The sequence below is a fragment of the Lithobates pipiens genome, unplaced genomic scaffold (genome assembly GCF_037356315.1).
Source record: "Lithobates pipiens isolate NorthernLeopardFrog02 unplaced genomic scaffold, aLitPip1_a1.2 Scaffold_23, whole genome shotgun sequence".
NCBI lineage: Eukaryota > Metazoa > Chordata > Amphibia > Anura > Ranidae > Lithobates > Lithobates pipiens.
The window spans coordinates 314,719,126-314,743,542 of NW_027507785.1; the positions used below are offsets into that span (position 1 = coordinate 314,719,126).

Genomic DNA, 24,417 nt, shown 5'->3' on the forward strand with positions numbered 1-24,417 from the left:
TGCCCATGGGCTTGAGCCCAGTCAAGCCCAATGGTAAGTCCAGCCCTGGGCGTATGGTTTGAACACTGACAGGCTGACACCCTCCATCCCTTCAACAATGCTGGCAGCACTCATACGTCTATTTTCCAAAGACAACCTTTTGGATATGACGCTGAGCACGTGCATTCAACTTCTTTGGTAGACCATGGACTTGTTCTGAGTGGAACCTGGCCTGTTAAACCACTGTATGGTCTTGGCCATCATGCTGCAGGTCAGTTTCAGGGTCTTGGCAATCTTCTTATAGCCTAGGCCAGTGATGGTGAACCTTGGCACCCCAGATGTTTTGGAACTACATTTCCCATGATGCTCATGCACTCGGCAGTGTAGCTGAGCATCATGGGAAATGTAGTTCCAAAACATCTGGAGTGCCAAGGTTTGCCATCACTGGCCTAGGCCATCTTTATGTAGAGCAAAAATTCTTTTTTTTTCAGATCCTAAGGGAGTTCTTTGCCATGAGGTGCCATGTTGAACTTCCAGTGAGAGAGAGCGATAATACCAAATTTAACACACCTGAGACCTTGTAACACTAACAAGTCACATGACACCAGGGAGGGAAAAATCGCTAATTGGGCCCAATTTGGACATTTACAATCAGGGGTGTACTCACTTTTGTTGCCAGCGTTTTAGACATTAATGGCTGTGTTGTTATTTTGAAGGGACAGAAAATTATACAAGCTGTACACTCACTACTTTACATTGTAGAAAAGTGTAATTCAGTGTTGTCACATGAAAAGATATAATTAAATATTTACAAAAATGTGAGGGGTGTACTCACTTTTTTGAGATACTGTACAAACAATTTAAAAGGATGCATTTTTTTTGAGCTTTTCTTGTGCTAAAGTTGCCAATAATGGCCAACAATAAATTCATATTCATGATATTAACCACTTGACCACTGGGCACTTAAACACCCTTAATAACCAGACCAATTTTCAGCTTTCAGTGCTCTCACATTTTGAATGACAATTACTCAGTCATGCAGCACTGGACCTATATGAAATTTTTGTCCTTTTTTTCACATAAATGGAGCTTTCTTTTGGTAGAATTTAATCACCGCTGGGTTTTTTATTTTTTGTGCTATAAAAGAAAAAATACAGAAAATTCTGTAAAAAAATGAATTTTTCTTTGTTTCTGTTATAAAATTTAGCAGATTAGTAATTTTTTCTTCATAAATTTTGGGCAAAATTTATACTACTACATATCTTTGGTAAAAATAAGTACAAATTGGTGGATATTATTTGGTCTTTGTGAAAGTTATAGAGTCCACAAGCTATGGTGCTGACGGCCTATTTCAATTCTTGAGACCCTAACATGCCAGAAAAGTACAAATACCCCCCCAAATGACCCCTTTTTGGAAAGAAGACATTCCAAGGTATTTAGTAAGAGGCATGATGAGTTTTTTGAAGTTGTCATTTTTTCCCACAATTCTTTGCAATATAAAGATTTTTTTTACTTTTTTTTTTTTTTCACAAAATTGTCATATTATCAGTTTATTTCTCACACAGCATATGCATACCACAAATTACACCCCAAAACACATTCTGCTATTACTCCCGAGTACGGCGATACCACATGTGTGAGACTTTTACACAGCCTGGCCACATACAGAGGCCCAACATGCAGGGAGCGCCATCAGGCGTTCTGGAGCACCCAGGACAATTCTGACATTTCTCTCCTACATGTAAAAATCATCATTTATTTGCTAGAAAATTACATAGAAAACCAAAACATTATATATTTTTTTTAGCAAACACCCTGGAGAATACAATGGTGGTCATTGCAACTTTTTATCTCGCACGGTATTTGCGCAGCAATTTTTCGAATGCTTTTTTTTGGAAAAAAACAGTTTTGTGCTTAAAAAAAAACACAGTAAAGTTAGCCCAATTTTTGCATAATGTGAAAGATGAAGTTACGCTGAGTAAATAGATACCTAATATGTCACTCTTCAAAATTGCACACGCTCGTGGAATGGCGCTAAACGTCGCAACTTAAAAATCCCCATAGGCGACGATTTAAATTTTTTTTACTGGTTATGTTTTGAGTTGCAGAGGAGGTCTAGGGCTAGAATTATTGCTCTCGCTCTAACATTCGCAGCGATATCTCACATGTGTGGTTTGAACACCGTTTTCATATGTGGGCGGGACTTACGTATGCGTTCACTTCTGCATGCGAGCACATGGGGACAGGGGCGCTTTAAAAAAAAAATAAAAAATTTTATTGTTCATTTTACTTTATTTATTTTAGTTTGACATTTTTTTCCCCAAAAATAATTTTTTTGATCACTTTTATTCCTATTACAAGGAATGTAAACATCCCTTGTAATAGGAATATGGCATGACAGGTCCTCTTTACAGTGAGATATGGGGTCAAGAAGACCCCGCATCTCACCTCTAAGCTGGGAAGTCTGAAAAAAAAAAAAAAAAGATTCTGGCTTTGATCGTATTGGCGAGTCGGTAGAAGCACCGGAGGGCGGCGGGGGGGGGTTGGGGGGGAGATGTCCATGGCTGGGTATTGCAGGGTATCACCGACTATGGCTGGGTATGGCTGGGTATCTCAGAGTATGGCTGGGTATCTCAGAGTATGGCTGGGTATCTCAGAGTATGGCGTTGCAGAGTATTGCGTTGCAGAGCATTGCAGGGTATTGGCGGGTGTTGCAGAGCATTGCAGAGTGTTGCAGGGTATTGGCGGGTGTTGCAGAGCATTGCAGAGTGTTGCAGGGTATTGGTGGGTGTTGCAGAGTGTTGCAGGGTATTGGCGGGTGTTGCAGAGCATTGCAGAGTATTGGCGGGTGTTGCAGAGCATTGCAGAGTGTTGCAGAGCATTGCAGAGTGTTGCAGGGTATTGCAGAGTATTGCAGAGTAATGGCAGGGAATTGAGGGGTTAAATTTCGGTGAGCAGCGATGTGGGCACTGCAGATGCAGCCCACAGCGCTGCTGACACCGATCTCTTCCCCCTCCGCTGTACCGATCGGTACAGAGAGGGGAGGGAGGAACCGGCGTCATAACATGACGCCGGTTTGTTTACAAGTGATCAATCCGTCATTTGACGGAGCGATCACGTCGTAATCGGCCGCGATGAGCGGCCGTTTACGGTGATCCGTGATGCGCTGGGTCCACTGGACCCGGCGCTCACGGATGCTCTCGTGTGCGTGCCCCAAGGGGCGCGCGAGAGCAGAATTCTGGGAGGCCGTTAATTAACGGCCTCTCAGAGCTAAACAACCACCCTGAAGCCGTTAATCGGCAATGGGCTTTTAAGTGGTTAATTAAAAAATTCCAACATAATACAATTATATATATATATATATATATATATATATATAAACTGTCATTTTCAGCCAAGTGCATCCTGCATTTTTGGTTTCAGTACCAAAACATCCATTCGGTGCACCTCTAATTAAAAGAACACCAATCATTTAAAAACTAGATGCGCAAAATTTTTATGTAAATGTATTTCATATACAAGGATTTCATATTAAAATATAATAAATAAATAGAACCCCATTATAATTTTATTGGTGAACCTAAGAACGCAATCGGCTTCCCCTATTAGTCATCAATTTAATTTCCAATATTTCATGTATATCTCAGTCGGATCCACCTATTGGCCTTTTTCCATACTACTTGATTTATGTAACCCCTATACAATTCTATAAATTCCCTCTGTTAGTTAATAATAATACTATTATCTAATATATAGACAAACAATCTATTAAAAACAGCCTAATTAAAATGTCTATACTGCGCCCATATAATACCAAGTATTTGAATACACTGCTAGGAAGCAATTTAGGTTAATGTCTAGAATGAATCCACGTGGAGCAAAGGTATTAAGTTGGGAGATCCACTTTGTTTCATTCTGTGAGAACTCTTTTATGAGATCAGTGCCTCTCCAAATGCTTGGTTATTTTCTCAATCCCACAGAATGAAAGTAAGGTTGGTTCTTTATTATATACCAGCTTAAAGAGTTTTTCAAAACCATTTTTTATTTGTATAATATAGCCACTGATACGTTTTGATAGTTTTCTTTTTGTACGCCCAACATATTCATGTCACCAGTATGTATTCCTGTCACTTATGATTTGGGTATAAGAGTAGGCGCCCATTGCATATTTGCTCAGAGGGTGACTGATCTTGTTTTTGCCCCCTCCTGTAGTGGGCGGAGCCTAGCCCCCTCTCACAGCTCTGTTCTCTACATATGCTATGTCCAGCACAGTGATGATGTCATTGATATTTTGACAAGGTAATTACTGGTTTTGTAAAGGCATCTGGTGCATACAAAGTGGAATTATAATAGGGCTGTTACTGATTAAAATTTCCGTGTTCAATTAATCGATTTTTTTGATTATAATGCACATACAGATCCAACTACTTTTAGCTGATCTCCTTGCATTGTAACTCTGAATTAGTCAGTGGTAAATGTGGTATACACTATATACAATCACTCGACACTAGTTAGTTTCCACAATCCATGACTTAAATTCACAGTTCACACAAATACATTTTAAATTCAAACTGTAGCACTGACGTAAGTAATTTTTATTAAAAGCTTTAAGAAAAATGTAGAAAGTTAGTTTATCTTTAATTATAAAACTTATATGGTATATTTACTGTCAGTCACTTTACAGTAGGCATCACTTTAGCCAGTCACGCAGACATACCAGAGTGTTTACATTTTTTTAATTTTTTACAACAATGTTGAAAACAGGTTATCAAATTTGCCTACACTTAGTTCATTGAATGATCCCAGTTAACCACATCTATATTTACCATCACTGTCCAGGCTGTCTGGTGATGTCATGGACATCGACGTCACCGGACTCCTCCCCCCTTCCCTTCGTTAGCAGATGGAGGCACTTGAGGAAGGGGAGAAGGAGTCCAGTGACGTAGATGTTCCTGACGTCTCCGGATCTCTGACGGAACTTCCTGGAGACCTGGAAGCCGGTGGAGAGGCGAGTACCGATCAAAAGAATTTTGATCGATCAAAAAAATTTAACGATTAATCGAGGAATTCATCTTTAATTTTCCCAGCCCTAATTTATAACCTTTATGGCTAGTAGGGAAAATATTTGAATGAAAGTTGTGCCTGGAGTTCAAATTAAACCGAAAAAAAAACAAAAAACAATCCTTGTATCAATTCTTTTTTCCACCAAAGAAAAAACCAAGTGAGAAACTCTGAACAAAACCACTTTCACTGCCATCACCCTCTCCCATGCCAAAAAGTGCTTCAGACACAAGTCACTTACCAGAATTTTATGACCCCTGATATCTAAGTAGGTCCAGATGCATTCCCCATACACCTGCTCCAATATACGCCAATTGCATAGTTTGTTTTCAAAATTCCATGGCCCGTTATGTCTAAGCAGATTTGCATAACCTCCAATAATCGCTTTTCTACCATACCATTCCATAGTGCAATACTGGACAGCACTTTATTATAAAATTATATAAACAAAATAACCTCACATTTAAAAGTGCCTTACTAAAACTCACTAACGATCTACTAACTGCAAAAACCAACAGCCAGTACTCCATACTCCTACTACTTGACCTCTCTGCTGCCTTTGATACTGTTGACCACCCGCTCCTCCTCAATAAACTACATTCCCTTGGCCTCCGAGATTCTGCGCTTTCCTGGTTCTCTGCCTATCTATCACAGCGCTCCTTCAGTGTCACCTACAACTCTGTATCCTCCTCTCCATTGCCTCTTTCTGTGGGGGTCCCCCAAGGCTCTGTTCTTGGACCCCTTCTCTTCTCTATTTATACCTCCTCCCTTGGTCACTTGATAACCGCCCATGGCTTCCAATACCACTTATACGCCGATGACACCCAAATCTATCTGTCTCCTCTCGCATTACGAACCTGCTAACTGACATATCAGCATGGATGTCACACCATTTCCTTAAACTAAACCTCTCTAAAACTGAGCTATTAATAATCCCCCCTGCACATGCCCCCCTCCATGACTTTTCCATCAAAATCAACAATGCAACCATCAGGCCCTCCCCTCATGCCAGGGTACTAGGTGTAACCCTAGACTCTGACTTGTCATTTCAGCCCCAAGTCCAATCGTTGTCAAAAGTTTGTAGACTTCACCTCCGTAACATCTCTAAAATTCGCCCCTTTTTAACAAATGAAACTACCAAGATCCTCATTCACTCCCTTGTTATCTCTCGCCTTGACTATTGCAACTCCCTTCTCATTGGCCTGCCTCTCCATAGGCAATCTCCTCTTCAGTCTATCATGAATGCTGCTGCCACACTTATCCACCTTACCAACCGCTTAGTGTCTGCCAACCCTCTCCTCCAATCCCTACACTGGCTTCCAATCACCCAGCGAATTAAATTCAAAATACTCACCACAACATACAAAGCCATTCACAACTCTGCCCCGAGCTACATGACTAATATTGTCTCCAAATATCACCCAAACCGTCCCCTCCGTTCTTCTCAAGACCTCCTACTCTCAAGCTCTCTCGTCTCCTCCCACACTCGTCTCCAGGATTTCTCCAGAGCCTCTCCAATCCTCTGGAACTCGCTACCTCCACCGGTCCGGCTATCCCCTACTCTTGCTACCTTCAGGCGATCCCTGAAAACTCATCTATTCTGGGAAGCCTATCACGTCTCAAACTAATCTCCTACCACTTACATCAACTCATTCCCGACAGTTATAACCTTCTGTACCACCTGCCCCACCCTTTTAGATTGTAAGCTCTTCTGAGCAGGGCCCTCTTAATCCTCTTGTATTTAATTGTATTGTAACTGTATCGTCTCCCTTTTATATTGTAAAGCGCTGCATAAATTGCTGGCGCTATATAAATCCTGAATAATATTAATAAAAAAGTGCTAAACCCCACCAGAATCATAAGCCTATGATCATTCACACAATGTCTCCTGATTGGTGCAGCTGCTTCCAGGCTGCCTGGTATCATCAAACATCACATTTTCCATTCCATAACCCATTCTGACCAATGGACTCCCTCAGAAGCTGCATGTGCCAGACATGTCAGGGTCCCTTATATAATACCTTTACCCACAATTATTGAGCATCCAACCTCCTACTAAGCTTTGTTTATAAAAAGGCAATACCATCCCTCTAGAATTATATTTGAAAAAAAAAAAAATTATTATTGCAACCCACTCTGCTCACCAATCAAAAACATTCATAATGTTCAAATAGAACAATGATTCACAAAACATGTTCCCTATGCAAGAACGCCATCTCGTGGTCATGTATAAGCATTCTTTTGAAGAATAAAATTAAAATATACTCACAATAGCACTATATTAAAAAATAAATGAACAAATAAACTCAATGTACATTAAATTAAGTAAATTACGCCAACAACTATTTATAATGGGATCTTACCCTAAGAGTTTGATTAAAAAAAAAAAAACCTTTAGCTCCAGCTCCACATTAGGGCATTCCTCTTGCATATGATCTATATATAATGGTCAAATGCCCCCGATCAGGTTGGATCGTTGCCAACGGTCATGAATTGTATCTATTGCACAAAACTTCAGTTGCCCAGGGTCCCTATTGTGGAATAAGCGTTTTGATAATCTGATTTCTCAACACATTTTTTATATTCTTGATATAAAGTTTACTAGTGGTATATCTTAGGTATTGGAATTCACATGGGCACTCCAATAGATAGGCGACAAGGAATATATTTCTTTGTAAAATACCTCCCAGCAGTGCTGGATTTGAAATTTCTCTGTTGAACTCTTTCAGGCATAAAACCATGTGAAATTAAACAATTCCCTTTATGTTGAGTAGGTGATTTTTGCTTACCTCCCAACACTCTGGCGTAGCCCTTTGCTTAGCCACACATTTCCTGGGTAGCCAGCAAAATTCCCAACACCCCTGTACACTACCTGACTGCCAACTTAATGCCTTGCGCCGCAGGACACCAAACCTTCCAGGCAGAGCTTATCGCTTCCCTAAAAGCCTTATGGTTCTATGACACAGCTTTCGCCCCAGAAAGCTTTTGCTTTCCTTCACACCTCCCAACTCCGTTTTTCACAACATACATAACTCCATGGAACTGCTCCAACCTCCCCATAACTCCTTGCTTCCACAAACACCTCCTTGCACCCTACCTGGATCCCTGGTAAAAAGTTTCACACTCCCAGGAAATGTACAGGGAAGCAAAGAGCTGGGACCGGGAGCTAGGAGCTTTACCAATGAGCCAGGTGGTATACAGGGAAGAGGAGCTATGCGTGTGGGAGCAGAGATTAAGAGACATGACGTGTGCTGTGATACACATAGCTGTGCCATAGTGTCCACAGGTGTGTGTGTGTGAAGGAGCTAGGTTTTGTGCTAGAGAGCCAGTAGCTAATCCAGGGAGCTAGGCACTGCGTGGGGAAGCAGCAAGCTCTGCTGGGGACCCAGGAAGCTAGCTGTACAGAAGAGCTAAGTGGTCTTCCTAAGGACACTACCCAGCTGTGCTAAATGGTAATGCTCATCTGCCTACTGCCAGATAAGGGCTCCTTGATAGAGTGGCTGTTTTGAGTGGGGTGGGGGCAAGCTGACTAAACACATTGGACATAGAGTTAGATTATAATAATGCTGAGCGAGGCTGTGCCTGAACCGTGGCGAGCGAAGCAAGCCTGTGAGGGGCCCTGTGGTGAAACGCATATGACGGTGTCACGCATGCGCACTCCATCAGGTAGCCGAATATGACGAGACACCAGCATGCTTTGCAAGCTTGTGAACAGCACAGACACTCTTCCTACTGTACATAAACCCCTACAGTTGAATTATTAGCTCTATTTTGGGCTTTAAAATCTAGCGTTGCAGCAGTTTGCAAGCAGGCAGAAGGGAGGGGGGGGGGGACCGTTCGTCCTACCAGAAATCCAGAGAGCTGGATCACTTTTGGTACTCCGCAGGTGCAGACATATCCATTGGCATTGTTTCCCCATTATCTGTCAACTGTAGAATACCACAACAGCCCGTTGGTGTTCCGTAGTTCCCTCCAAGGCTGACAATGCTGCTCCTTCATAGGCACTGAATACCACAACACTACCTGCCTGGAGTTTGCATGTTCTCCATGTGCCTGCATGGGTTTCCTCTGGTTTCTTCCCACACTCCAAAGACATGCTGGTAGGTTAATTGGCTTCTGTCCAAAATTGGTCCTAGGATATATATGCGAGTTGGGGACCTTGAATTGTGTGCTCCTTGAGGGTAGGGACCAATGTGAGTTTGATGTATGTGTGGAGTGCTGCGTAAACTGACAGCGCTATAAGGGTACCTTAAATAGGGATAATTGTAGACACACACTCACACTGGATGGACTGGTGTCTTTATTCAACCTTCTAACTACAAAACTACCATTTGATGTATTGAAGGTGCCATGTGCAAGCTTTACCATAGCAGTGAATGCCCATAGACAGCCTTACACCTGTAAATGCCAATGCATCATCCTTCGTTCACTATATTACGGTCATGTACAGTCAGTCATCCATCCATCCATTTACATGGCATCCTGTATGCAAGACCGGACAGTCCCAGGCAACAGGAGAGTCCTGGGAAACATGCTTGCTGCATTAAATGGCTCCAGATGTCTATGAACTCTAAAGTATCTGCATTGATCTTCCTGTAGGTACAGTGTTAAAGTTTTTTTTTTTTTTTTTTTTTTTATTACAAACACAACCCAAACAGTACCACAAAATATTTAATGCATGTGTTAAATAAGGCATGTTTTTAGTGAATACTACATGCAATACAAAATATACGCAAAAAAATCATGTAACAGTTAAGTCTTCCAGAGCAGAAGGCATTGGTCCAGGATTCCAGATGATCGACGTCACTTTATCTCCATACAAATTTGATGACTGGCTGTAATGGACATTCTGTGTCCCAAGAACCCTCTGCTACATTCTCCTGAGTAGACCAAAAAACAAAAAGCTCATAAGAAAGCAGTTTATATAGCCATCAAATTCCCAAGCAAATACAGTCATTTGTTTTGCCAAGGCACACCGAGAGCAGCCAAGAGCCTGGGTTCACATTGCGAGACACTGCCTGTAATTCACACAGCACATACCTGTGTGAATTACATGGTGGTGTCTCTGGAGTGTAATTTGGCTTTGTATAGCTCAAAAATTGAATAAGTTCCACTGCATTCGCAATATACTGGTGCAGAACTCTTGTATGTCTGCAACAGAATTGGATCGCAAGTGAGTGCGAACACTCATGCATTCCAATTCTGGCGCAGACAAACAAAAAAGGGATCAGATTTTGCAGGCCGATTGCAGAGTGTTTACACTCCGCAATCTGTTTGCATAGATGGGTTGAGATTTAGATGCGGTGCTGAATCCGCAGCAAAGTTGCATCTAGTGTGAAACCAGGCTAAAGCTGAATGGTAGCAACCTGCAGCCTACTAATTGTAATGGAACCCTACCTCCTATCAACAGCAAAGAGGGGTGGGTGTTCATTCCGATTGGTTACCCCACTTTTGTCTAGGAGAGCAGACCTAGATCTCACCTCGAGGCTGGGGAAAATAAATAAAAGCCAACACACGATCTTGGACACTCAGCCAAGGTGGCAGCATTTTTTTCCCCCAAATGCAGAGGCCAGGCACGAATGTCATAACACCGTGCCCAGCCTCCAAACAGGCTTCTGGACCATCTGACCCGCTGGAAATCTGCATGGTCATCCGGTGTCAGGCAGTTCCTTCTCCAGTTTGCTGATCGCAGAGGCGAGCTGTGAGAAGCACCAGAGGGCTGTAAGAACAATCAAGAGGCTGAACAGCAGCTGATTGTTCTTATAGTGAGGGGGGAATTGCTGGCTCTAAAAAAAAAAAAAGATATCTGAATGATCCCTGTAACTGCACCCATGACTCAGATGCCCACAAAGTCAAGACATTGGGTGGGTAGGAAGCAGTTAAGGTCTTGTAAATATTCAAAATACCCAACGCCAGGAAAGTGAAGACATTACTCAATCCCCTCCATAATCAGGGTTAAATGCTCAAGTCTAGTGGAGAGATTAATCGATCACTTACCTTAAAACCTCCAACACCAGTCTGTGGTCAGAGCGTCAGCATCACCACATACAATACTGGGGCCTGAATGGTACACATGAAGGAGGCTGGAGCAGAGCAGCTGCAGGACAATGATTGCAGAGTTGGAGGGAGCCTGCTGGAGCAAAGAGTAAGGCATTTAACTCGTTTAGGAAAATAATTAAAAAGACTCAATGTGCTCTGGGGATGTTCACAGATTCTCAGAGGCCATATCCTGTGCAAACCAGGCAAGGCGTGTTAAAACCCCCAACACATTTCCATATTCCTAAGAATTGATCAATAAGCTTTAAAATACACCCTAGATGACCTCTGTAGCTGCAGGCACTGTGGAGCCATTAATTTTCATAGATCATAACAGACCGTAAAGTTGGGTTACAGCAACTTCTGAACTTTAAAAAGGATAGTTCATTATGAAAAACCTGCCTATGCAGGTAAGGGATCTTTGTAGATTAAAAACAACCTGCAGCTCTGACTAAAGATGAATAAATTCCCTTGCTATAGGTGTAGGCCATTGACATACCTTATGAAGCCTGACTGGAATACTCCCAAGATGTTGCGAAGTGAGGCCTAGTCCTCACAGCTCACCATCACAGGGGCAAGCCCTTTGATTTAAATACCCTTATATGCTCTCTCTCCCCTCTGATGTAGCAGCTTTGAGAGTCCACTCCTGTGATTGAGGCAAGCAGTGATGACTAGGCCTCACCAAGACACCTTTCACACTGGGGCGCTTTGCAGGTACTACGGCACTAATAAAACTCCTGCTATCAGCATCTTTGGAGTGGTGTTATACACCGTTCCTGTCCATTGAATTCAATAGGGCAGTGCGGCTATACTGCTGGCATAGCGCTGCTGTAGCAGCACTTTGGTGATTTTTAACCCTCTCTCAGCCGCTATTGGGGGTTAAAACCGCCCCACGAGAGGCTGAATAGCACCACTAAACCAACAGTAAAGCGGCGCTAAAAAATAGTACCGCTGATGCGCGGGCGGGGCAGTGTGAAAGGGGCCTTAGCAACAACCCACGATGTAAATGGCCTATAGCAGAGGCTTTATTCAACATTAGAGCTGCGCAGTTCTTTTATCTACAGAAGCTCCTCATCTGCGTAGGCAGCTTTGTGGTAAGGAGATATTCCTTTTAGCACCAGCTACTTCACATTGGAAGATTGGATAAGGGAATTTTTTTGTATGAATTTTGTAGCAGCAAGCACTGTAGAGAAATTCAATCTCAGGTCAATAAGGACTTGTTTTGAAGCGCTCTTATGTCTCATAATATGTAAAATATTTGAATGTCCATAGGTTCACATAAGAGTGGTCAAGCTCAGATATTTTGAGTACGTATGGGGTTCTCATTACTGAACAATGTTCTCAGTGAGGGCAAGTGTGTCATCACCGCCTGACCTTATAATAGAGCTCACAGTACAGGGAGACACTGCTTTGGCTGGAAGGGGCATTTTGCTCACCGTATGGCCTGTAGTTCACTCTCAGAATTGGTCTAAAAAAAAGAAAGAAAAGTTTGCCTTAAAATGAGAGAAAAAATAAAATAAAAGTTGCAATCACTCCATTTTTTTATTTAATGCCACATAAAAGGTTTGTTCACATTATAAAAAGGCATTCCTGATTACACATCCACCCCTTGTCAATACAGGCAGTGGGGTAGGCAGTTGAGGATCACTTTATAAAAAGGAGATAGATTTTTTATTAGCAACATTGGTCAAGCTCAGATATTTTGAGTACGTATGGGGTTCTCATTACTGAACAATGTTCTCAGTGAGGGCAAGTTTGTCATCACCGCCTGACCTGGAAATAAAGCTCACAGTACAGGGAGAGGTCATTCATAGCTTTGAGTAGAAGGGGCAATTTGCTTACCAGTAGGCCTGGAATGGTTCAAACGTCTCAGAATTAGAGATCTAAAAAGAAAAGCGAACAATGTAAATTTCCTGCAAAAAATGTTTGACAGATATATCTTATAAACAAGCCAAGATTGAAGGATAATTTCACGCAAAAAAAATAAATAAAAAAAATGGGGTACAATTTGGTAGGATGTTAAATGGACTTTACATGGACTCCATATTACCCCCCCAATCAGACTCATCTGCAGGCAGAGGTTTCAACACCCTCCGTCTGCAGTCCAGTCTGCTTAGGAGAAATATGGAGCCCATTTAAGATCCTGCCATTTCACTCATCCCTGATGAAGGCGATTATGTGGCTGCAGAATACAGGCCAACTGGGCGCAAGTAAAGATTGTACTACCATCACTTTTTAAAACTGGTATGCGTACAACCACGCAGGAGCCCAAGAACTTCGCCAGAAGGATCAGCTACTGTGAGAAGCACCTCCAACTGCTACCAACATACTGGAGTAACAGTGGGCAGACCATATGTCAATGCAGGGCCTTAGACCCTCCACCTGTTCCCCTGCATGACCAGAGCTACCCCAGTACTTTAAAAGTGCCATTTAAAGCGGTGTTCCATGGAACTTGCGCTTTTCCGACCCCCCCCCCGGGTGTCACATTTGACACCTTTTAGGGGGGAAACAGATACCCAACACAGATATTTTGCTCTCACTTCCGGGCATAGAAACCCAAGCCTCCCACAGGTATCTACGCCACTTCCCAAATCCCCCCCCCCCCCCCCCCTGCTGTCTTCTGGCAGACAAACAGGTCCCAGAAGTCAGGAGGGACCAGTGGGATAGTGCAGGTCTCGCATGCACAGTAGGGAACAAGGAATTCCCTTACCGAAGGTGACGGCAGCACCCGAAAGCTGAGGGACAGATCGGCTTCGGGTGCTGACATCGTGGGAGCCCTGGACAGGTAAGTGTCCATATTTTAAGAGTCAGCAGCTGTTGACTTAAAAAATTTTTTTTTGGCAGAACTCCACTTTAAGAATAGAAAGCCAAAGTAGCTATGTGCTGTACAGTTTTACTGAAGCCTAACTGTAGAGAGTCTCAGGCTTGATTCAAATCTATGCATATTTTCCGCTTTACCTCATTTGTTAAAGCTTTTTTTATTGGGTAGATTTATAAAACACACAAAATTGCACGGATAAAAAAAAAAAAATAATAAAAAAAAAAAGTGACCGTGCGTAGGAACCAATGTGAAGATAAAAATAATGCATTGGTATGAATGGAGCCTTATAGCGTATATGCTATTCAGCCACATTAGAGCGATTGATCCACAGAGGCGAGACATAGCTATAAAGAATGCAGGTTTAGGCCCCCTTCACACTTGTACGATCTGAAATTCACATGACTTGAAGCAATGCCTGTGTAATCTTGGTCTTTGGACCTCAAGTTGCATCAAAGTTGGAACGAACAAGATCAGGGACTACTTTGAAGTTGCTGCGACTGAGTCGCACAGATGAATGGTACTCCTTAGATACAGTAAAGCAAAAACATGACGACAGCTGAGATCACCGCTAATAAGTGCACAGGTGCTCTGTGTGCGTTTTCTGGAGTGACTTAAAAAAGGCATTCATGATTACACATCCACTGCTTGTCAATGCAGCAGAGGGTAGGTGGTTGTGGATCACCTTTTCTATTAACACAGAACACTTTATAAAAAGAGATAGATTTTTATTATGGACATTGGTCAAGCTCAGATATTTTGAGTACGTATGGGGTTCTCATTACTGAACAAGGTTCTCAGTGAGGGCAAGTGTGTCATCACCGCCTGACCTTATAATAGAGCTCACAGTACAGGGAGACATCACTCACAACTTTGGTTAGAAGGGGCATTTTGCTTACCAGGTTGCCTGGAATTGTTCAAACTTCCGAATTACAGAGGTCTAAAAAGAGAAAGGGAACAATGTAAAATTTCCTGCAAAAATGTTCTCATGACAGATCTTATAAGAAAATTGTTTTACATTTTCTTAAGGAGAAGTAAGAAAATAACGCTTTTTTGGGTGAGAAGAAAAAACAAAAAGGCTGCAGCAATGGGAACATGTTCCACTCTATAAACAGATGTAACATGTCCCCAAAGGCAAACGTATGCTTTAATAAAGGACATTGGTCAAGCTCAGATTGATTGAGTACGTATGGGGTTCTCATTATTGAACAAACGTTCTCAGTGAGGGCAAGTGTGTCATCACCGCCTGACCTGGAAATAAAGCGCACGGCGTAGGGAGCTTTCACACGGAGCGGACGCTGATCAGGAGGGGGATCCGCTCACAGATCCCCCGCTGATCAGCGTTTCTGCATAGCAGATATGGACAGACCTCTCTACTCTATGGGTGGCCAGGAGTACACAAACTGCACTGTTTTACATCTGGCTGTCCTCTGATTAAACAGAACAGAAGTCAAAGCATGTAAAACAACAACAACAACAACAAAAAAAAAAAAAAAAAAAAAAAAACCCCACACGTCAGGTGGCCCCGATTGGACCCTTCAGGTGAAAGGGGCATTTCGCTTACCAAGTGGCCTGGAGTTGTTCAACCTCTTTAGAATTTGACATCTAAAAAGAAAAGACAAAAAGTTAATTTCCTGCAAAAATGCTCTGATAGAACACTTATAATAAGCTAGATTGTTTTACTACATTTTTCTTAATAGGGACATTGGTCAAGCTCAGATTGATTGAGTACGTATGGGGTTCTCATTATTGAACAAGGTTCTCAGTGAGGGCAAGTGTGTCATCACTGCTTGACTTGGAAATAAAGCTCACAGTACAGGGACATGTAACCAAGGCCCCTTTCACATGGCATGGACTCCTTATCAGGGGGATTCGCTCACAGGTCACCCTGCTGATCAGAGCAGAGCGTGTGGATGACAGGTCTGTGTCTGCTCAGCTTATGCACAGCAGACATGGACAGACCTCGCGTTACTCTAGGGGTGGTTGGGACTAAACAGTGTCCACTGTCCACTCACACCCGACTGCCCTCCGATCCAGCTAGACTAGGGATCTCCAATCTATGACCCTCCACCTGTTGCGGATGTACACGTCCCATGAGGCATTGTAAAATTGACATTCACAGACATGACCAAGCATGATGGGAATTGTAGTTCCTGAACAACTGAAGGGCCATAGTTTGAAACCCCATGATCTAGACACAAGGGGACAGACCCCCTTCCATTTATTTTATTTTTTTTGTGTGGACCCAATCAGATTGGAGGTAGAAGGGTGTAAAAAACACAATTTCATTTAAATCCGATAGTCCATAGTTGTGAATACACCATCTGATCAGGTCTGCCTGCAAAATGGGCGGACTCGATCAGACCCTTCGCGTTTTGGCTAGAAGGGTCATTTTGCTTACCGGATGGCTTCGAGTTGGTCAACCTCAGAATTAGAGCTCTAAAAAAAGAAGAAAAGGGATGTCAATTCTCATGATCTCTTATAAAAGCTTGCTTTACTACATTTTCTCACAATAGGGGCATTGGTCAAGCTCAGATATATTTTGAGTACGTATGGGGTTCTCATTATTGAACAAGGTTCTCAGTGAGGGCAAGTGTGTCATCACCGCTTGACCTGGAAATGGCAAACTCCGGGTATAGAGAGCTGCTGTTTGTAAAGCTGGAGCCAAAAAAGGAGCATTTTACTTACTATGTGGACTGAAGTGTCATCTTCGTATTAGAGCGCTAAAAAATAAAAATAAAAGAAATAAACACAACTGCACGCAAGAATGTGTTTGCATTGGTTTGTGAACCCTTAGAAAAATCCCAAAGCTTCCTCTAGATCAGTGATGGAACCTTAGCACCCCAAGTGTTTTGGAACTACATTTCCCATGATGCTCAACACTGCAGAGTGCCGCATGGCAAATGTAGTTCCAAAGCATCTGGGGTGCCAAGGTGTGCCATCACTACTCTAAATCATGACCAATCCTGCACCATGTTATTGTTAAAAAAAAAAAAAAAAAAAACTATTATACCCTTTGACATCACCACAGATTTGAGGGTCAGCTGCAGAGAGCTCAGTTCCCATTGATAGTCATGGCACCAGAACGACATCTCTCAAGAGCCCTTTTGCTGCACATACTGTGTGGACAGGCTCTTGGGAGTTAAGGCATTGTAAGGCTGGAGATGAACAGATAGGGTATGGTATTGTGATTGTACCTAGAGCAAGCTACAAAATTCTCTGAATGTATCAGATAGGAGCGAAAGACTGTTCTTCACAGCAAATCAGCTGAACTATGTTTTCATCATGTACATTCAGATTAATAAATTGCTAACATTCTCATATTAAAAAGTCCTCCTACAGGCCTACAAAAAAAGATACAGGAAGCAAGGTTCTATAGTTGAGTTTAATATTCTGTCCAGTTTCCAATAGCAATAGTTCGGTTCAATTTAGGGGACGTGAAAATGCTTATGTTGAATAGTTTTATTTTCCCTGCTTAGAACAGTTATATTACCGCTTCCAAGTCACAACCCTAGAACACACAGGACAGAGCAGCTGCTTCTGGCAGAGCTTGAACACACAGGAGTTTTGCCCCGTTGACATGTAGGCACGCATTTTCTCCCCTTGTAGTTTCTTCACATGCCCTACATCAGGGGTCTCAAACTGGCAGCCCTCCAGCTGTTGCTGAATTACATGTCCCATGAGGTATTGTGAGGCTGATAGTTACAAGCACGACTCCCACAGGCAGAGGCAATGATGGGACTTGTAGTTCCGCAGCAGCCAGAGGGCCGCCAGTTTAAAGACCTCTGGTTTAGAGGTAGCGCGAGTGTATTGTATACACTAGTTAAAGTTATAAAATCAGCCATCCCATGGCAGAATCCGTTTCATCAGTCACAAGAAAAAAAATAAAGATAAAGCTATGCCCCCACCACTATGTCAATATACCTCACCTCAAAAAGTAAAGTCCCACTGATGGAGCACCTAGAGACCAAAATACAGAAAGGTGGTTAGTACCACAAAAAGCAGGTTACCAGCACACGCACGAGTGTAGGGCTTATTTCAGTAGCAATACAATCAACATGCATATTTCAGGTCAGACATTTGGATCATCATTTTAAACCCAAAGAGCACAAGACCTAGGAGCAGCCATGCTCAATATGACTGGTGCAGACATGTTAAAAGATAATCAGTTGACCAACTCTCTGAATGTAAAATTTAGTCAGTGTGGCCAGATACCTGATAAAACCATAAAAGTGAAGCCCCACGTGTCCAAAGCACCCTTACCAGGAGACAGTCTATAGCAGTGATGGTGACCCCTGGCACCCCAGATGTTTTGAAACTACATTTCCCCATGATGCTCAAATACACTGCAGAGTGCAACAGCATCATGGGAAATGTAGTTCCAAAACACCTGGGGCACCATCACTGATCTATACAGAGACACAAAGTGCACATCATAATAGCTCAATTCCCCAGTAGACAAACAAATCACAATAGAAATAATTAGGGGGTGCAGATCACTTCTACAAAATAACCCTAATCAGGGGTGAAACATGTCAGAGGAGTGTGGGCAAGATGAGGGGGCTAAAGCAGCCGTTTCCTTTGCAGACCTGGTTGATCGTTGTGGTGCACAACACAATTTTACCATTGTGATTGTTCCATGGAGTAAGGCAGGAGGCATTTGCGTGGTGTTATTTTACATGTGGTCCCAGTAGACTGGAGTCGCTCTACATCAGGGATATACAATTAATGGACCTCCAGCTGTTGCAGAACTACAAGTTCCATGAGGAGCAACAGCTGGGAGGTCTGCTAATTGCATATCCCTGATCTACACCATCACATGCAAAGACTTTTACCCACTGCAAGAGAGATTTGTCTGCAGTATGGACAGTACTCCCCATTTCAAAACAGGGGCATATAATCAGAGTGCACCTCAAAAAAATATAGCATCTGACTTCAGCCCCCCTTGCTCGTCCACCATTGCATTTTACTTTTTGTGCTCTTTCCTCTTATCTCCCCTAAGCACAAGTTTAAGAGAAAATACTGGTTAATTTGGAGATCTTGTAATCAAATTAGTTGCTAATGCTATAACTGCATAACCACATACAACACATCTATGGGCAGGCTGGTAGTACTGAAGTCAATCCACAGACTGTACTCCAGTAAACGCATGCAAAAAAAAAATCCAACAGGTTGGTTGCACTGCCAGCTATAGCACTTTCCATGACCAATTTGTTCTGCCAGTCAGAGGGCTGATCACAAGAGCTCCATGGGAGGCACTGTTTAATTTAAGCAATTTTCTTTCCTTACATGTGTGAAAGAAAATAAATCATATGGCTTGCTTTAAAGTAAGTGGATTACAAACCTTCACGTTCCTGGGATGGTAAAGGTAGTGTAGGGCAGGACAGGTTGGATCTAGACGGGGAGAAAAGAAAAAAGGGGGAAACATGAAGACAAGATATACAAACTAAAAAGAAATGTTCTCTTTTCTACACTGTATCAGAGTAGAAGATTTCCCTCAGTCTTTTCAGAGAGATTCCCATTGATTATTTCAAGTCATCATTTACAGCCCATGTTTCCATCTGATGCAGAAAGAGTTGCAGACTTACCCAAGAGCCCTGAAGCATGGCGGACTGGACTCTCCGGTCTAAAACACGGACGCTGGTTAGATGTGCAAACTTCAGGGGTAATATGGTTTGGATCATGAGAAGGGGGAAGATAAAGGGGGGGGGGGGGGGGGTCCAGAAGGGGAGTACTGAGTGATTATCATAAGAGGGTTGTCAGTCAACCCTCCTGAGAGTACGGCCTTCATTAGAGTATCTGAAGGCATTCCATGCCTGCCACGTTTTAGAGTATGTTTCCTGGTGGTGTTGGCTGGTGAGGATCAAGTCCTCTAGTCGGCTAATATCTACTTTATGAAGCCATTGGGCGGTAGTTGGTGGGTTCGGGGATTTCCAGTTAAGAGGTATGCATGTCTTAGCTGCATCCAGAAGATGTCGTATCACAGATCTTCCATATTTCTGGAGTGGTATATCTGTCACATGTAAGAAAATAGGCCGGTGTGAACGGCACCACACGGTCAGTGAATGTCTGAGTGATACGCCACACTTCTCTCCAGAAATTATACAAACGGGGGCAGGACCAAAATATATGCAGGGGAGTACCCTCGTCCCGAGTGGCACGTCCAGCAATGGTCCGAGGTCGTCGGGAAGATCTTATGTAAAAGAGCGGGGGGTTTTGTACCAGCGTGAGAGAATTTTGAAGTTCGTTTCCTGGTGCATAACGAGGATTTGTGGGTGAAACCGAGTATTTGTTGTTTCGGATTGTCTGAAGTTACAAGCTAGGTCTCTCTCCCACTTAGAGAGATATGGGGGTTGGAAATCTTTCGGGGGTTTGTCTGTGTCCCCTTTTAAAGGAGATTCACACTCACCATTTGTGCCGTTTACCATTATTGAAAGCCAAAGTAAAAAGAAAATCCCAACTTTTGGGTTGTCCCCACAGAAGCAATAGAGGGAAAAGCTTCGAGAGAAAAAAAAAAAAAAAACAATAATTCAGTGCCAACAACAATTTTCAGCCACCTTTCAGGTCAATAACAGGTGGCGATATGCTGTACGCCACCTTCCACTACTTACGGTCGCCTCTCCCCAGTAGCATCTGAGCGGGTGAACTTCCACATGCAAACGGTGAGAGATAACCATCTCTCTGCTTGCCTGCCGCTGCAAACCTGTCAAGAGCAGCCTTTGTGGCCCTGCTGTAGGGGGTGAAACAGCAGTGATGTGAAGAGGGCAGTGAGGATGTCATCACTCTGCTGCACGCCGCACCTCTGACAGACTGGCAGAGACTGCAGCGCGGGAACAGTGGGAGGTCGGACCGATAATTTGAAAAAAAAAAAAAAAAAAAGTGACTATCGGTCCCCACTAATCGGTCGACCCCAAGACAGAACCCTAAGGCCTAATTATGCACACCGAGTTTTCTTATCTTCCCCTGAACTGCTTCTGAAAAACAATGCTGCAAACAAAAAAAAAAAAAACAAAAAAAAAAAAACACCCCAAAACAAAACACTTTATTATACAGGTTCTATATAGCGCCAACAGCTTGCGCAGTGCTTTACAACATGAGATACATGTGTTTAAAGAGGAAGTAAACCCTTTCAAACCACTTTGACCTACAGGTAAGCCTAGATTAAAGGCTTACCTGTAGGTCCAAGCAATATCTCCTAAACCTATGGTTTAGGAGATATTTGCCCGAAAATGGGCACCGCTGTCTACGGCGCATGCGCCGTAGACAGCGGCGCGCAGGCGCACTAAATGCGGCAAGTCCAAGAATGGATTTGCCTAATTTGTCGACTCCCGTGCGCATGCGCGGGGGTGACGTCATCGCGGCTTCGCCAAATGGCAGCGGCGGAGCTGCGAGACGCGACTCCCGTGCACATGCGCGGGAGTGACGTCATCGCCGCTGTGATTCGTCGGAGCTGCGAGACGCCACCAGCAAGATGGATGTGGCGGACTACAGGGGACAGCGGCGACTTCGCTGGCTCCTGTGTCAGGTAAGTGACACATAATGAGCTACTATGCGGTGCATAGTAGTCCATTATGCTTTACCTTTGCAGGGAAAAAAAGAGGAAGTAAACCCATCAGGGTTTACTTCCTCTTTAAGGATTCCATTGCCCAGAAAAAAAATAATAAAAAGGTAGTATTTGGACCATTGCAATGAATGCACACTTAAGTGCTAAACATGCCTAGTGTTTAACCCCCTCCCATTGCCTCCCAGACCTTTGCAATGGCTTGAAACTCCAGGGAGGTGGAGGTGGGCATTCCAATCATGTGATGCTGCGATTTTATGGTCACGTGATCTATAGCTCCTGAGCCTAGTAATGAGTCGGGAGCTTTCCAAGTTAATTTAATCTGTGCACACAGTAAACTGTTCACATACACACAAAGATCTGCTGCCACTCTGCATTAAAGCCCACCTGCTGAAAGGACGCATATATGCGTGTGGCTCGTGAGAAGTGGTTAGAGCACGTCAAGTTTTTTTATTGTTTAAAAGCTCCTCCCGAATAAACCAAGGCTTTATTTTCAGCCTGTGACAACCCCCATGTGTGCTCATGCACACAGACATGTAAAAGGTCTATGTGTGCATGGGCACATAGGACAACAAAGGTGAAAAAAGTAAAATGCCAGCAACACTTTTTTTATTTATTTTTTTAAATGATATAAGCCCAGGGTGCATGATCCTTACCAAGCATAAGACCCCTTTTACACTGAGCCGTCCCGACGGGTGTCAGCGGTAAAGCTGCACTATTTTTAGCACTGCTGTATTGTCGCTATTCAGCTGCTAGTGGGGCGGTTTTAACAGAAAATAAAAATGCAGACAGGAGAGTCCCTACATACAACTGATGTGTGAAGAAAAGACATGAGCGCTCCTCTGGAGTACAACATTGGCTAAATTCCTACAACAAAAGCAGTAAAATTTAACCCACCTCCATACCGAACCTCAGGTAACTCCAAGCGATCTGTAATAAAATCACATTGAAACATCAGCAATCTTGAAGTGAATTATTGGTTCCAGTTTACAAGAGAAAAGTGTACCCGCTCAGAGACGTTGGTAATCATCATTCTCATCAGATGTCCCTACCAACATAGCTTTCATCATCTCAGGAATAAGTGCGATCATCAGCACAAAGAAAGCGCCTAGTACTGAAGTGGTTAATTTAACAAAAATCTATGCAAGTCGCTATGAAAAGCATCCCTGACATTTAGGTCTTGCACACACCTAGATTTATCTGGCACTGTGATACACCATGATGCATTTTCAACACATGCTGCAATTCATTTCTTAAAGCAGAATTGAACCCAACTTACAGCGCTGCCTGCTGGCAGTTTTCTATATTGCAGGTGACTCTCATCCCAGGTCTCTTCTGCAGGAAGGCTCCATTCACACTTGATCAGTCGCATGACAAGTCACACCCCATATTTTCCAATGAGTACCATTTATATCCATGAGACTTAGTCACAGCAACTTCAAAAAGCAATTCATGCAATACTTTGGTCTGACTTTCATGTGACTTTAGTGCCACAGACTTCAATGTTAATGCTCAAAGTCACAACTGAATGTTATACATGCGACAGTTGTCCATTATCAGCGATCAGAGCCAAAGTCGCACCCATTCAAAGCTGCACTCCGAAGTCACTCAACATTGGCGTTATAGAAGGGTGAACGGAGGCCCGAGACGCACACTCCTGCCTACTTGCAGTTTCTATTGAATGCCCACCGTATGCAGAGCTCAGCGTGCATTCCCAGCACACCTTGGCTGTGTTCAGCATGAGCGGCTCATGCATGGGTGATCGCTACCCCCCTCCCCCACCAATTAAGAGACTGAAAATGCAGCACCACGGAAAGGCGGCAACCCAGGGAGGGGTGTAACCCCCACATCACTGGAAGACTGAGGCGGGGGGGAGGGGGTGGTATATACCAGAGTTTTTTTCGTTCAAACTTTAAAGTGGTTATAAACCCTTACAACACACTTTGACCTACAGGTAAGCCCAGATTAACGCTTTCCTGTAGGTCCAAGCAATATCTCCTAAACCTACACGGTTTAGAAGATATTTGCCGAAAGACAGTCACATGACAGCCTAAGACAGAGAAGATGGATGCGCCGAACTACAGGGGACAGCGGTGACATCGCTGGCTCCTGTGTCAGGTAAGTGACACATAATGGACTACTATGCGATGCACAGTAGTCCATTATGCTTTACCTTTGCAGGGAATGAAAGAGGAAGTAAACCCATCAGGGTTTACTTCCTCTTTAAGCAGCCCGCAATGGGAAAAAAAAAAAAATATAACAAAAAACAACCCACACGAACAATCTGTTGCCCGATTTTCAGATCATGTGTATGGGTCATTAGACTGTATAACAGACTTTTGACATTACAGTATAGCAGCACACTGCACTACAGGAGGAAGCGACAAATCCTATTGTATGCAAAATGTGAAGTGCATGTCCACCCGACTCCATGTCCTTTTATTTCTCAGTGTATTCCATCACATCTGTGTGATCTGATCTCATAGGAGAGAAATTATCGGTTCTTGGGGTTGCATTGGATGTATGCATGCATGCCTCCCATATATATATATTTATATATATATATACACACACACACACACACACACACACACAAAGCATATTGTGCCCACAATGCCCCCCTGCCAGCGATCAGCTTACCTCCCCCGAAGAGCTCCGCTCTGTGCTCCATACCGGGAGTACAACCGTCCAAAAATGGCCCCCGATCCGCAGTCAGCACATGGTCATTCCTTATTACCCAGCATGCACTAGTCCCACTCCCACATTCCGGAGGGCGGGACTAAGAACAGCCTGAGTGCCAATTATTACAATGAGGGGGAGGAGCGGAGGGGGAAGATATCACCGCCCCTCTGATTACGTCATCGGCTCACATGCCCTCGCTGCTATTCCATTCATCATATTTCCCAACAAAAGTCTGACGAAGTATAAATCTGTATGGAAAATGTGACCACTAAAGGGGGGG

General features: G+C 43.3%; 1 long non-coding RNA gene and 10 other non-coding genes across 13 annotated transcripts; all 11 read right to left on the reverse strand.

Moving 5' to 3' along the window:
• Positions 1-9,693: 9,693 nt before the first annotated feature.
• On the reverse strand, positions 9,694-24,206 carry LOC143926636 (uncharacterized). 3 transcript variants are annotated; one of them, XR_013262107.1, is made up of 12 exons: positions 24,096-24,206; positions 22,353-22,385; positions 19,239-19,288; positions 17,824-17,854; positions 16,583-16,617; positions 16,296-16,333; positions 15,459-15,499; positions 14,794-14,834; positions 12,919-12,959; positions 12,513-12,544; positions 11,038-11,170; positions 9,694-9,920 (listed from the first exon to the last, which is right to left on the reverse strand). It is a non-coding gene; the product is annotated as an uncharacterized LOC143926636 (long non-coding RNA). The 3 variants fall into 3 exon arrangements; XR_013262105.1 differs by lacking the exons at positions 22,353-22,385; positions 24,096-24,206 and adding an exon at positions 19,483-19,560; XR_013262106.1 differs by lacking the exons at positions 22,353-22,385; positions 24,096-24,206 and adding an exon at positions 19,483-19,560 and having other exon boundaries at positions 11,038-11,173.
• LOC143928638 (small nucleolar RNA SNORD103/SNORD85) lies at positions 12,365-12,449 on the reverse strand. Its single transcript, XR_013262472.1, has one exon. It is a non-coding gene; the product is annotated as a small nucleolar RNA SNORD103/SNORD85 (small nucleolar RNA).
• LOC143928639 (small nucleolar RNA SNORD103/SNORD85) lies at positions 12,764-12,848 on the reverse strand. Its single transcript, XR_013262473.1, has one exon. It is a non-coding gene; the product is annotated as a small nucleolar RNA SNORD103/SNORD85 (small nucleolar RNA).
• LOC143928640 (small nucleolar RNA SNORD103/SNORD85) lies at positions 14,639-14,723 on the reverse strand. The gene has a single exon (XR_013262474.1). It is a non-coding gene; the product is annotated as a small nucleolar RNA SNORD103/SNORD85 (small nucleolar RNA).
• LOC143928642 (small nucleolar RNA SNORD103/SNORD85) lies at positions 15,059-15,144 on the reverse strand. Its single transcript, XR_013262476.1, has one exon. It is a non-coding gene; the product is annotated as a small nucleolar RNA SNORD103/SNORD85 (small nucleolar RNA).
• LOC143928637 (small nucleolar RNA SNORD103/SNORD85) lies at positions 15,604-15,688 on the reverse strand. The gene has a single exon (XR_013262471.1). It is a non-coding gene; the product is annotated as a small nucleolar RNA SNORD103/SNORD85 (small nucleolar RNA).
• On the reverse strand, positions 16,420-16,506 carry LOC143928641 (small nucleolar RNA SNORD103/SNORD85). Its single transcript, XR_013262475.1, has one exon. It is a non-coding gene; the product is annotated as a small nucleolar RNA SNORD103/SNORD85 (small nucleolar RNA).
• Positions 17,115-17,190, reverse strand: LOC143928669 (small nucleolar RNA snR60/Z15/Z230/Z193/J17). Its single transcript, XR_013262500.1, has one exon. It is a non-coding gene; the product is annotated as a small nucleolar RNA snR60/Z15/Z230/Z193/J17 (small nucleolar RNA).
• Positions 17,929-17,991, reverse strand: LOC143928694 (small nucleolar RNA SNORD78). Its single transcript, XR_013262519.1, has one exon. It is a non-coding gene; the product is annotated as a small nucleolar RNA SNORD78 (small nucleolar RNA).
• Positions 19,366-19,444, reverse strand: LOC143928628 (small nucleolar RNA SNORD79). Its single transcript, XR_013262465.1, has one exon. It is a non-coding gene; the product is annotated as a small nucleolar RNA SNORD79 (small nucleolar RNA).
• On the reverse strand, positions 22,459-22,535 carry LOC143928662 (small nucleolar RNA SNORD74). Its single transcript, XR_013262493.1, has one exon. It is a non-coding gene; the product is annotated as a small nucleolar RNA SNORD74 (small nucleolar RNA).
• Positions 24,207-24,417: the final 211 nt, after the last annotated feature.